Here is a 12980-nt window from a genome sequence, read left to right as displayed (position 1 = left end):
CCATTGGAGGGTGTTATTTGGTCTTTAACACCAAGCCTGGTTAGAAGATTTACTCTATTTAAAATAATGTTTATTTTTATCAAAGTAATATATTTAATAGGAAAATGAAATATATTGAAATGAGGAGTTTTGAATACCAGAAAAGAAGTTGAGAAAGTTTTTTATTGTACATGGAAAACTATTCAATATAGTAGACTTTCACTTCCATCTAAGCATGGGCTAATTTCAAATCAGATGAGGTCTCAATCAAAAGTTGCCACGGTAAGTTACCATTAATTTCAAACAACACTTAATTTCAGTGGATTATATCTCATTTTTGAAAGACAAAACAAGGTAAGAGTGTTTAATAAGCTTTTGTGATTTCTAGTTTCTTCCTCTCTTTAGTACGTGAAAAGACAAGACTATCCGTATTAAGGGATATCTTGCCGTTAACCTTTATCACATGTTCGAGATCTTCAAGATTCAAACTCTTCTCTCTCGTCTATTCTAAACTTCAAGGGGAGGCTAAGCTCGTATTCTCATGGCCTCAGACGTCAGAGTCTTCATCAAATAAGGATGCTAATCTCTTAAGCGCGACACTCAGTTATAACTTAGTGCTAAGATAGGATCTTTCCTATGACGATGCTAGTAATGTTGGGTAATGTCTATAAGTATATTCAGCGTTACATCTTCTACATCCCCTGACTGTTTTGATAAAGGATTGATGTTACTCTATAAAAGTACTTACAATCTAGTTTTGAAAGAATTTTTGGGTGTGTGAGTAGATTAGGACTGTATTTACTGACTGTTTTGACAAAGAATTGGTGTTATTTTATAAAAATACTTACAATCCAATTTTAAAATGAGTTCTAGGTGGGTGAGTAGATCACAACTCCCTAGCCAAGATGGGGTATTATCTGTGGCTGGCCCCACATCCTATGGCTATAAGAAAACCGTTGATAATATTCTGGAATACTATGATGTATCATGTTTGAGTCCATGGCTTGCATATCCACCGATAGATCGTATTGTTACGATACATCTGAATGACTATCTTATTAATCTAATCTTTATCTTACACTTGATCGTATAAAAACTTTCGTGTCTTATGTAACGTGAGATGCATGACATACATAATATGTACATAACCATAAAATGAGGAATTAAACATGATCATGTATTATGATGCATAACATACTTGAAGATATCATGGCATGCATGGTATATAAATATTGGCTTCCAAAGAGCTGGTTTTAATAATAATTTATCTTACTAACTAAAGAGTATTAATCCTAATTTTATGATCAAGCTATTTACCTTATAGCACCAATCCAATATTTTCATTGCGTGATCGATCACCTATAAAATAGACATGTAATTTTCATAAATTTATAATTAAACACGTACTTTATAATTAAGACCTAAAATTCTAGTATAACCTATATTTCTTAGACATCCTAAAACTCTTTGTAAGGTGATTTTCCCCCACTTCACAGGCCCATTAGGCTTCAACCCAATACTCGGCGCTAGGGGCCCAAGCTTGGCCCAGAAGTAAGTCGTTTGTAAGGAAAAGTAATGGACTAGCCTAATGCCGCTTAGTCACACTCCGCTCATGTGGACTTGTATAGGGAAAAAGGGGAAAGATGGAGAACCTCTGATCTTCTGACATGGGAACATTGACGGGCTACTGAAGACACCAGTATAGTAAAGCGAATCAGGGAACCACGCCGCATTAATGGCACCACTATCCGAGCTACACGCCATATTAATGACACCATCGCAGAGGCATGCCACATTAAAGGACTCTGGCAAAATGAACAGTATAAAGGGCATGAACTCCACGGGGGCAAACACGATCTGTGTCCCCTCAGACTCCTGGTATAAATAGCCACTTTCAGGTACGAAAAACTCTCTCTGATCCTTGGACTCTCTCATTATTTGCAAACGTCCAAGATACTTTACTAACTTTGGCATCGGAGACTCCCCAGCCCCAAGGCCGCCCTCTCTTAGCTGCTTTCTACTTCCTTTTTGCAGGCCCAATTCTAAAGATTTAAGTTGTTGGAACCTATCCCAAATGCGTACAAAACACAACGTTAACAATGGCGCTATCTGTGGGATCCTTGTAGATCTTGCGTGTACTTCGTATTCCTGCGACAACTCGTTCTAAACAACTCGGAAGCTCACAATAGTGTTGACGAACATGGAAGCTGACCAAATAGAAAGCCAAACTCCCAGGATTGGAGGAGATGTCATGGAAGAGAGGGGGGAACATACCCAGGGAGGGATGCCTCTGAGTGGCAGGGTGAGCGCGGTGTGCCCTACGGTGGATGACTACACCTTGCCACCACAACCCGTCTGTGCCCTAGTTGAAGGTGAAATCCGAGATAAGCAAAGGCTCAGAAAGGTGAAACTAAACGAGTTGTTGGAGTTCATTCCCCTAAACTCAGATCGACTAGAGGCCATGGCAAGGATTGGCAGCAAATTGATGCCGGAGGTGCGGAGTGCCATGCAGTAACTCCTCGCCGAGCACCATGAAGTATTCACTTGGAGCCAGAAGGACATGCCCGAAATAGCCCATGAAGTCATACAGCACAACATTAGTGTATACCCAAAGGCCAGTGAGACATAAATGTCGAAGTGTCAGTATAGAAAAGAACGTGGCCATAGCTGAGGAAGTGGATCGCCTGTTAGCTGTTGGATTCATCCGAGAAGCCCATTATCCAGAATGGAAGTCCAACGTGGTGCTCGTAAAAAAGCTGAGCGGAAAATGGAGAATGTGCGTTAACTTCTCCGACCTCAACAAAGCCTGCCTGAAGGACAACTTTCCACTTCCCTGCATCAATTTGATTGTTGACTTCACGGTGGGCCATCGTATGCTCAACTTCATGGATGCCTACTCTATGTATACCCAGATTCGCATAAACCCGAGGAGAAGACCTCTTTCATCACTGACTGAGGTCTGTATTGTTACACGGCAATGCCTTTTGGGCTAAGAACGTGGGGGCCACCTACTAGTGGTTGGTCAATCGTATGTAAAAAATAAGGTAGGAAGAAACATGAAGGTCTACATGGATGACCTGTTGGTTAAGAGTGGGACTTCGGAACGACACTTGAACGAACTGAGGGAGGCTTTCGCAATACTGAGGTAGTACCAAATGAAGTTGAACCCGGCGAAGTGCACCTTTGGCATCGGATCAGGGAAGTTCTTAGGATTCATGGTGTCAAAACGTGGAATCGAAGCCAACCCCTAAAAGGTGGAGGCCATCCTCAACATGGCCCTACCCCGAAGCATAAACGAGGTAGAAAGATTGGCCGAATGAGTGGCGGCTCTCAACAGGTTTGTGTCAAGATCCACTGATAAGTGCCTGCCTTTCTTCAAGGTTTTGCGAAAGGCACAGATATGGGACGACGAGTCTGACATGGCTTTTGAGGCTATCAAGAAATACCTCACGAGTCCTCTGTTCCTTAGCAAACTCAGGTGTGGGGAAACGTTGACCCTGTACCTGGCAGTCTCCCTCCCCCCAAGTAGTCTCTTCGGCATTAGTGCATGAAGAGGATGGAGTCCAAAGACCGGTCTACTACACCAACTGAGCATATCGTGGAGCTGAAGCCAGATACCCCCGCATAGAGTAACTCGCCTTCGCTCTAGTGGTAACCACACGCAAGCTACGCCCCTACTTCCAAGCTTACCCAGTAAGGGTCCTCACATAAACTCTTCTGAAAAAAAAAATCCTGCAAAGGCCTAACGCTTAGGGCTGGCTCATGAACTAAGCAGTAGAGTTGAGCGAATTTGACATTGACTACGCACCACTAAATACCATCAAGGGGGAAGTACTAGTAGACTTCGTAGTTGAATTTACTGGTTTTTTGATGAAGACTGAACATGCACCTCCCGTGAAGCCCTGACAAGTTTTCATGGATGGCTCATCTTGTCGAGCTGGAGGGTGAGTTGGGTGCATATCATTACACCTGAGGGAAAGGAGTAAAATTACGCCATCAAGTTGACATTCAAAATCACGAACAACGAGGCAGAGTATGAAGCATTGCTTTCAAGACTAGTGGTAGCCAGGTCTCTGGGTGTCGCAGAAATTGAAATGCGAGCCAACTAGCAAGTGGTGGTCAATCAAGTACGAGGGGAGTTCGCCGTGAAGAGTGAAAAACTAAAAAAATACTTGGCACTAGTAGAAGCAGAGCGCCCCCATTTTAGGTACTTCCAGATTCAGCAGGTGCTGAAGGCAGAAAACTAGAAAGCAAGCGTGGGATCCGAGCAAGAAGACTCCCCTTTGCCAGAGGAAACAGTGATCCGAACAGTCGAAGACTCGAAATACCCATCATAGGGATTGAGGTGATGGAGATACAGCCCAGAGCCCCAGATTGGGTGAGGGACATCCTCAAGTACTTGGATGCCAACAAGGTCCCGATGACAAACAAGAGGCCAAAAAGATTAGGAATCGAGTGGCACGCTACACCCTGATCGAGAGAATTTTCTATCGAAGGGGCCACTCAACACCTCTTTTGAGGTGCATCTTCCTTGAAGAAGCGCAGTATGTGTTGGCAAAAATACATGAAGGAATCTGCGGTGGTCACTCAAGAGGAAAGGCGCTAACCGAAAAGGTAATGAGGGAGTATGCATGGAAGTGCTGGAAGTGCCAAAAGTACGCCAAAGTGTCCCACTACCTGCCAAATGAATTGATGTCGATCACCTCACCTTGGCCCTTCGCTCAGTGGGGAATTGACCTGGTCGGTCCACTCCCCCCGGCAAGGGAGGAGTAAAATTTATGGTAGTAGCTGTAGATTACTTCACCAAATGGGTTGAGATTAATGCCCTAACAACCATCACGGCAAACAACATCACATGGTTCCTATGGATGACGGTGATTTGCAGATTTGGCATCCCATGCACTATCATATCGGACAATGGGAGAGAGTTTGATTCTGAGCACTAACGTAGCTGGTGCCGGGAGCTAGGGATTAAGTTCCAGTACTCATCTCCGGGCCACCCCCAGTCTAACGGGCAGGTGGAGGTGACTAACAAGACGTTGATGGGAATTCTCAAGAAGAGACTCGACGACAGGAAGGGCGTGTGGGCAGAGGAACTTCCTGGTGTCCTGTGGGCCTACTGGGTCACAGTAAAGACACCGATAGGGGAGACTCCTTTCACCCTCACTTACGGCCAAGAGGCGATGCCGCTAGTAGAAATCGGGATCCCCACCTACCGAGTTTAGCACTTCGAGCATGACTCTAATGACAGGCGGCTAGAAGAACAACTTGATTTTTTGGAAGAAGTCAGACTGGAGATAGAGATAAGAACCGCCACCAACAAAAGGAGGGTCAAACAATGTTTCAAAAGCAAGTGCGCCCAAGAGCATTCAAGGTTAGAGGCCTCGTAATCAAAGAAACATGAACAACAATGCGGGACAAGGGAAAGATGGGCATCCAATGGGAAGGCCACTATGTGGTCACCGCCACCAATCGCTGGGGCTCCTACAAGCTCCGAGACCCCCAAGAAAATGAGCTGCTACATCACTGGAACCAAAGTTTTAAATATTGTACCGTACCAACTGGAATTTACCATGTCGGGGTAGTGACCAGTACATGGAATGCATGTGTTTCATATTAGATCAAATACTGGTAATACCAGTGCATTGTGGTCAATACCAGACGATTTTCAGTGTACTAGCCAATTTTTAGTGTGCTGGCCAAAATTTCATGTTTTTATATTTTCAGTATATTTTCATAATTTTCACTCCAAGTCTCACATCTGAAAATTATTTTCTTAACTTTTTTTAATCTCTTTTGCTCGTGGACTGAAAATCAAATCCCTACTTCCCTTTTCATGATGAAGATGAGTGATTTTTTTTAATAGTTGGATTGAGAATTTAGAAGTATTTTTGAGTTTTATAAACATGTGTTTAACTTTTTAAGAATTGCATTAATTTTATTTTGAAATATAATTTATACATATATAATTAATTTATCTATATATAGACTTTCCCGAAATGATACTCGAAACGGTACCGATACCGAAATATTTTGTTCTAGTACTTTAACCGAAATGGTATTCAAAACTCTACCTGGAACGCCGAATACCTATGAAAATTTTATTGCTAAAGCTAGCTTAATTATTGTAAATTTATATTTTCGTGTATATACTACGAATCTTAATGAAAGAGGTGTTGTGTTTCAATGTTAAGTTTCAGGGATATAACAAAATCTCCATCAACGTAATTTCGATCAATGTAATCTCCATCAGCAAAATCTCCATCAAGGAAATCTTGATCAATGTAATCTCGATCAACAAAATCTCGATCAACAAAATATTCATCAACTATTTACCTCCCCGTGGGACATCAAACTGACGAGTCACGTCAGAGGCTACTCTGTCCCTCCCATGGAGGAGTGCAGGAGACAAAACTTACCTTCCTCGTGAGTATCAAGAGGTGGGAGCAAGCCACCTTGTCCCTCTCGCAATGGAGCGAGTCCAACCCTGAGGCTACACAAAAAAATTACCCCAACCTCCGCCATGACGAAGAGTGGGAGCATCACCAGCCTAACCCAAACTTACCCTTTCCTACGATGTCAATGAACGGGAGTGGGTCCAGTCCCAAACTACCCGAACAACCTACCTCCCCATGAAGGATGATAGATGAGCAGGAGGCTCAACCTCCTCTTCCCGGAGAGCGAGAACAGCCCCCTCGATGGCCTGAAAATTTGACCCGGACCCCCATCGCGGGGAAGGAGCGGACCAATCACATTGAAATGGATGGGTGTAATTCCTAAGGCTGCTTTATTCCTCTTATGACGGAGTACAAGTCAATCAATCCTCAGTTGCCCAAAGGGAAAGTCTTACCTTCCTCATAAGCGTTAACAGGCATAAGTGGGTCAATAGCAGACTACTCGAACAACTTACCTCCTTACGGACCAAGGAGACAGGTTGAGCCAGAGGCAGCCTAGTCTCGCTGGGTGGAGAGCGGGACCAGCCCTATGGCTACCTGAATAACTTACCCTGACCTCTGCTACAATGAAGTGTAGGATCAGCACCAGCCTAACCCAAACTTACTCTTCCCTGCAGTGTCAACGGGCATCAACAGGTCCAATAGCAGATTGCCTGAACAACCTACCTCATGCAGGGAACAAAGGGATGGGTTGAGCTAGAGGCTGCCTTGTCCCTCTCGTAAAGGAGAGCGAGTCTAGCCCCGAAGCTGCCCAAATACTTACCTGGCCCCCATCGCGACCAAGGAGCTGACAGCCACATCGCTGTTCAAATTACCTCCTCAGGGGGCTAAAGGGCGGATTGGCTTGAGGCTTTCCGACTCCTCTCTGATGGAGTGCATGTATTCCTCAGCTACTTTAAAACGAAGACTTACCTTCCACATAAACATCAACAAGCTGGAGTAGGTTTAGATACAGACTGACCAAACAACCTACCCCCCTCACTGACCAAGGAGATGGGTCAAGCTAGAGGCCACCTTGTCTCCCCACAATGGAGAGAAAGACCAACCCCACGGCTACCCGAATAACTTATCCCGACCTCCGTTGTAACGAAGTGTGGGACTAACGCCAGCCTGACCCAAAACTTACCCTTCCCTACAGTGTCAATAGGCCGGAGCAGGTCTAGTAATAGACTGCCCAAACAACCTACCTCTCGTACGGAATAAAGGGACGGGTGGAGCCAAATTCCGCCTTATCCCTCCCGCGAAGGAGAGCAAGTCCAATCTCGAGTACCTTAAAGAATGGATCCATTGGAGTTAAAAGAACTAAAGGCACAATTGCAAGAATTGATAGCTAAGGAGTTCTTAGACCCAATTCGTCTCCTTGGGGAGCTCTAGTACTATTTGTGAAAAAAAATGATGGAGCACTGAAGACGTGTATCGACTACCAAGAATTGAATAAGATGACAATAAAAAAAATATCCTTTTCCTAAGATCAATGACTTGTTCAATCAGTTACAAGGGGTATCAGTATTTTCTAAGATAGACCTTAGATTCAGGTATCACTAGTTAAGGATCAAGGAAAGTGACGTGTCTAAAACTGCTTTTAGAATAAGGTATGGACACTTTGAATTCACAGTGATGCTGCTTGGTTTGGCTAATGCCCCAACAACATTTATGGATATTATGAATATAGTGTTTAGGCCATTTCTAGATATTTTTTGTGGTGGTATTCATTGATGACGCTTTGGTATATTCCAAGGACTCGGAAGACCATAGGAACTATCTAAGATTAGTATTGAGGAAGTTAGGTGAACGCCAGTTGTTCCCCAAACTCAATAAGTGTGAGTGTTGGCTGGAGGAGGTTAAATTCCTCATTCACATAATATCCAAGGATGGGGTTGCAGTAGACCCAAGTAAGATCGAAGCAGTTGTAGACCTGACAGTGTCCCATAGTGGTCTACGAAACTAGGATTTTTATGGGACTTGCTAGGTATTACCAAAGATTCATCGAAGGAATTTCTAGACTCTCAAGTCCACTAACAACGTTGACTAAGAAGAATGTCAAGTTCATATGGACTAAGAAATGCGAGTGGAGTTTCAAAGAATTAAAGATAAGATGGACCACGACTCCTTTATTGGCATTACCAGAGCCTCACAAGCCAATGGTGGTGTTTAGCATTGCGTCCAAGTATGGACTTGGATGCATGTTAATGCAAGAAGGGCGGGCAGTGGCATATGCCTCATGACAATTAAAGGATCATGAGAAGAACTATCCTACCCATGATTTGGATTTGGCGGTAGTGGTCTTTGCCTTGAAAAGTTGGCAACATTATCTCTCTAGAGAGGCCTGCGAGATATACACGGACAACAAGAGCCTAAAACATCTCTTCACCCAGAAAAACCTTAATATACGACAGAAGCGGTGGGTGGAGACAATAAGTGATTATTAGTGGAAGATCAAGTATCATCCAGGGAGTGTCAATTTGGTCACCAATGCTCTAAGTCGAAAGTCTCGGGTGGAAGGTGTGGATGAATCATCGGAGATGGATTCTCTCCTCAGTGGGATGAGTAGGTTGTTATTAGGAAGTAAACAACAGGAGAAAGTTCTTGCCACAATGCGAGTGAAAAGGGTGATGGACTACGATGATTTAAGAGTACGGCAAAGAAAGGATCCGAAATTGATGGACATTCGGCAAAAGGTCTAGAAGGCGAAGGGACCCATGCATTTCAGTTTTAGTAGGAATGACACCTTACTATATAAGGATGAAAGAGTGGTCCAAACGAATTTAGAGATCAAGGAAAAGGATGCTCAACGAGGCTCATTCAACGCCTTAATCATACACCCAGGAAGTACGAAAATGTATCAGGACTTAAAGAAAAGTTCTTGGTGAGAAAGGATGAAAGAGACATCGCCCACTCTATCGAAAGATGTTCTACATGTAGGTAAGTGAAGGTAGAACATCATAGACTTGCCGGGAATTTGCAACCCCTACCAATTCTAGAATGGAAATGGGATGATATCGCAATGGACTTTGTAGTCGGGCTGCCAAGAACTCCAAGTGAAAGGAACTTAGTGTGAATGATCGTGGATAAGTTGACCAAAAGTGTTCATTTTCTTCTAGTAACTAACATGAATTCCCTAGGGAAGTTAACTTGAATGTACGTCAAAGAAATAGTTCATGGATTTCCTAGAACTATAGTGTAGGATTGAGATCCAAGATTTACTTCCCATTTTTGAAAGAGTTTGCAAGCAACGATGGCACTAGATTGAGGTTTAGTAGTGCATATCACCCATAAATAGATGGGCAGCCAGAACGAACCATCCAGACACTAGAGGACATGTTGAGGGCGTGTACCTTGGGATTTATGGACACTTGGGAGAGTCATATACCTTTCATTGAGTTCACCAACAACAATAGCTACCAGGCAACTATCCAAATGGTGCCTTATGAAGCTCTATACGGAACGAAGTGTAGATCAACTCTATGTTGGGATGAAGTCAGAGAGGGCAAGCTCATTGGGCTAGAGCTACTCCAAGAGATGAAGGATCAAGTCAAGGTTAATTTAGAAAAGATGGCGACGACAAAAAGTCGACAAACAAGTCATGTAAATGCAAGAAGAAGAGACTTGACCTTTGAGAAAGACAATTTGGTATATATTAAAGTGTCATCCATAAAGGGTGTAAAGAGGTTTGGGAAGAAAGGAAGATTGAGCCCAAGGTATATTGGGCCTTACCAAGGGAAAAGGTGGACCAAGTGGCATATATAATTGGATTAGTGGCTAGATACCAAGAGGTACATCATACATGGCGTTTTTCAAGTCTCTTCTTTGAGAAAAAGTTTTGGAAATCAGGAATGTCCAAATAATTAGCCCAAGTGAAAGTCAGTTACAATTGAACCTTACTAATAAGGCAATGCCAATACGAATGGTGGAATGTAAGGAATGGAAGTTACGTTTTAAGATGATACCCATGGTTAAGGTGTTGTGGAGGAAGACCAGGAATCGAGGAGATCACATGGGAAAGTGAAAAGATTACGAGAGAATAATTTCTCTATTTATTCGAACCATGATAACTTAACAACCACGCATTTTAATGAGGGCATTTATGACTTTTGATGGGTGGGTACACAGGTATAAATAACCCTCAAACCCATTCATCTTAGTCGCAACACTCTTAGATATTTTGAGAGATATCACTATGGTTAGGGAAAGCAAAACTGCGGGAAAGGTAGTTCCATCACCAGAGGTGATTAGGCGATTCATGAAGGAAAGGCATGAACCATCAAAGCTATTAGGGGAACAACGGCGAGTTGAGGAGGAACATCAATTATCACGGGCTCTAATTGCAAAACATCACAATGAAGTCTTGGACTTTGGTGATGGTGTTGTGTTCACCCAACTGATGAGACCACTCGAAGTAGGACGATCGGCTCGGGAATGAGAGTTACTGGAAGAAAGTAAAGATGGGGTTACATAGGGAACTGACATCGCTGAATCTAGCAGACAAGCTAGGATATGCCAAAGCAGAAGCCGATGACGACTAACATAAGGGGATGATGCCCTTGATCCAATGACAGAAGGGTAGAATCTAGAGGTGCACTAAGAATTGAACGTACCCCGCATCAACCAACGAACCTATCCATAAAAACAAAGAAGACGATTAAGGTTCTTAAAAGTATCCCATGCATTTCTAAGACAAAGGGAAGTCGTCTCCAAATTTTGAGGATGAAATTTTTTGTTAAGGAGGGGAAGGATGTGAGGACAACGCTTAATTGAGGGAAGAAATCCCCTCACACGAGTAAAAGCAAGCTGGAAGAAGGTAATCAGATAATTTACTTGTAGCCAAAAATGACGTAAGGCAAGTAGAACGTTGTGGCGAGCAAGGCCAGTGCAAGTAGCATGGAGAGAACAAGGCGACCAAGGAGGTTCACTCAACCCAGGCGAGTAAAGGATGTGCTGATGCTATGTAAGGCGAGCGTTGAGTAACAGATGATATTGTACGGAGCCTGGAATGCTTCGAGATAACACAGAAGAGCTCAAATGGTAGTAGGTGACATACCAAGACCCATGTTCCAACGATGACATCTCAACAAGAGCATGCATGAGATAAGAGGAATACGAACCTATAAGCCATACATCTGAACATAGAAGTAAGGCCTAACGCCACGTGGCTGATTTTCATAAGAAGGCAGACTGTGTGCCTAGTTTCGAGACAAGCTGTTGGGATGTGCACGTCTCATCCCATCAATCCACTCAGTCTCTACCATTATTTAGTCCAGTGTACATGTCGACGACCAAGATTCAAGATCATTCTTTCAATCAATTGAATATCGGACCTATCAGAAACATGATTGACAATCCTACCATATAAAAGCCAGTTCAATGACAGTCTTCATCTCACTCTCGAAATCCTTAATTTGTTCAATACACTCTTTTCTTTCTTCTTCTATTCGGTACTTTAAGGAGACTAAGGGTTCGAGTCTTCATTAACAAGAAGATTAACAACTGCAACATAATTTTGAGTATTTAGTTACCATCCAAATAGATTTACTCCTATGACTACATTATTAATATAGGATAAATGTTAGTGGGTATGTTCATGATTTCATTTTCTACTTCTCACCCATTTTCTCTAATGAAAGTACATGATTTGTCATTATGGTTATTGACTACTTTGATGATGCAATTTCAAGTGATGTGATTTCAAAGTGCCCAATACTCATGGAATTGGGTTGAGTGATTCCATGTACCATTCTTGGCTGCGTATTACCACGTGTTCCACTCTGGTAGAGGGATTCCCCATGCTGATCGGGTGGGGCATTTCCATACTTTTCCACATGATAACGTGGGTAGAGAGAGTCTCTGTGTTGATTAGGTGGAGCGATTCCCAAATTGTTTTGGTAGAAGTATTTATGTGTTGACTGGATAGAGAGATCTCTCATGTCAAATGGGTGGAGTGATTCTCCATGTTGTTTGGTGGAAGCATTTCACGTATTGGTCGAGTAGAGAGATTCCCCATGTTGAATGGGTGGAGTGATTCTTCATGTCGTTTGGTGAATGTATTTCACATATTGGCTGGGTAGAGAGATTCATCGTGTAGAATGGGTAGAGTGATTTCTCATACTTGGTGATGTGTATAATGATTCATGATATGTGTTTTACCCAAAAAGTGATTCATCGCCATACTTATAATATGTGTGTTTTGTTCAAAGGGCGACTCCTCGCCTTATGATATATGTGGTTTCGCCTTAGTTATGATATGTGTTTATATTAGCATGTATCCCGCACAATGTGCGAGCCTACCTCGTCTTAAATTGATTTCGATTAATAATCTATTTATAATAATCTTTCGATTGTAATTTTACCAAAACTTTTACACAATTATATATAACATCTCAAATCAAATTTCAATTGACAAAGACTTAGGTATATAGTTTTTTGTAAATGCAATATCAAATAGTTATTCGGGACTTTTTTTTTTAATGAAAGTTACATATCATTCAAACAAAACAAAATCAAAATAAATACCACACTACAGAATATATTGGGGGTTGCTAATTTTTATCG

The sequence above is a fragment of the Juglans microcarpa x Juglans regia genome, chromosome 2D (genome assembly GCF_004785595.1).
Source record: "Juglans microcarpa x Juglans regia isolate MS1-56 chromosome 2D, Jm3101_v1.0, whole genome shotgun sequence".
NCBI lineage: Eukaryota > Viridiplantae > Streptophyta > Magnoliopsida > Fagales > Juglandaceae > Juglans > Juglans microcarpa x Juglans regia.
Note: the sequence above shows the minus strand (reverse complement) of the source record.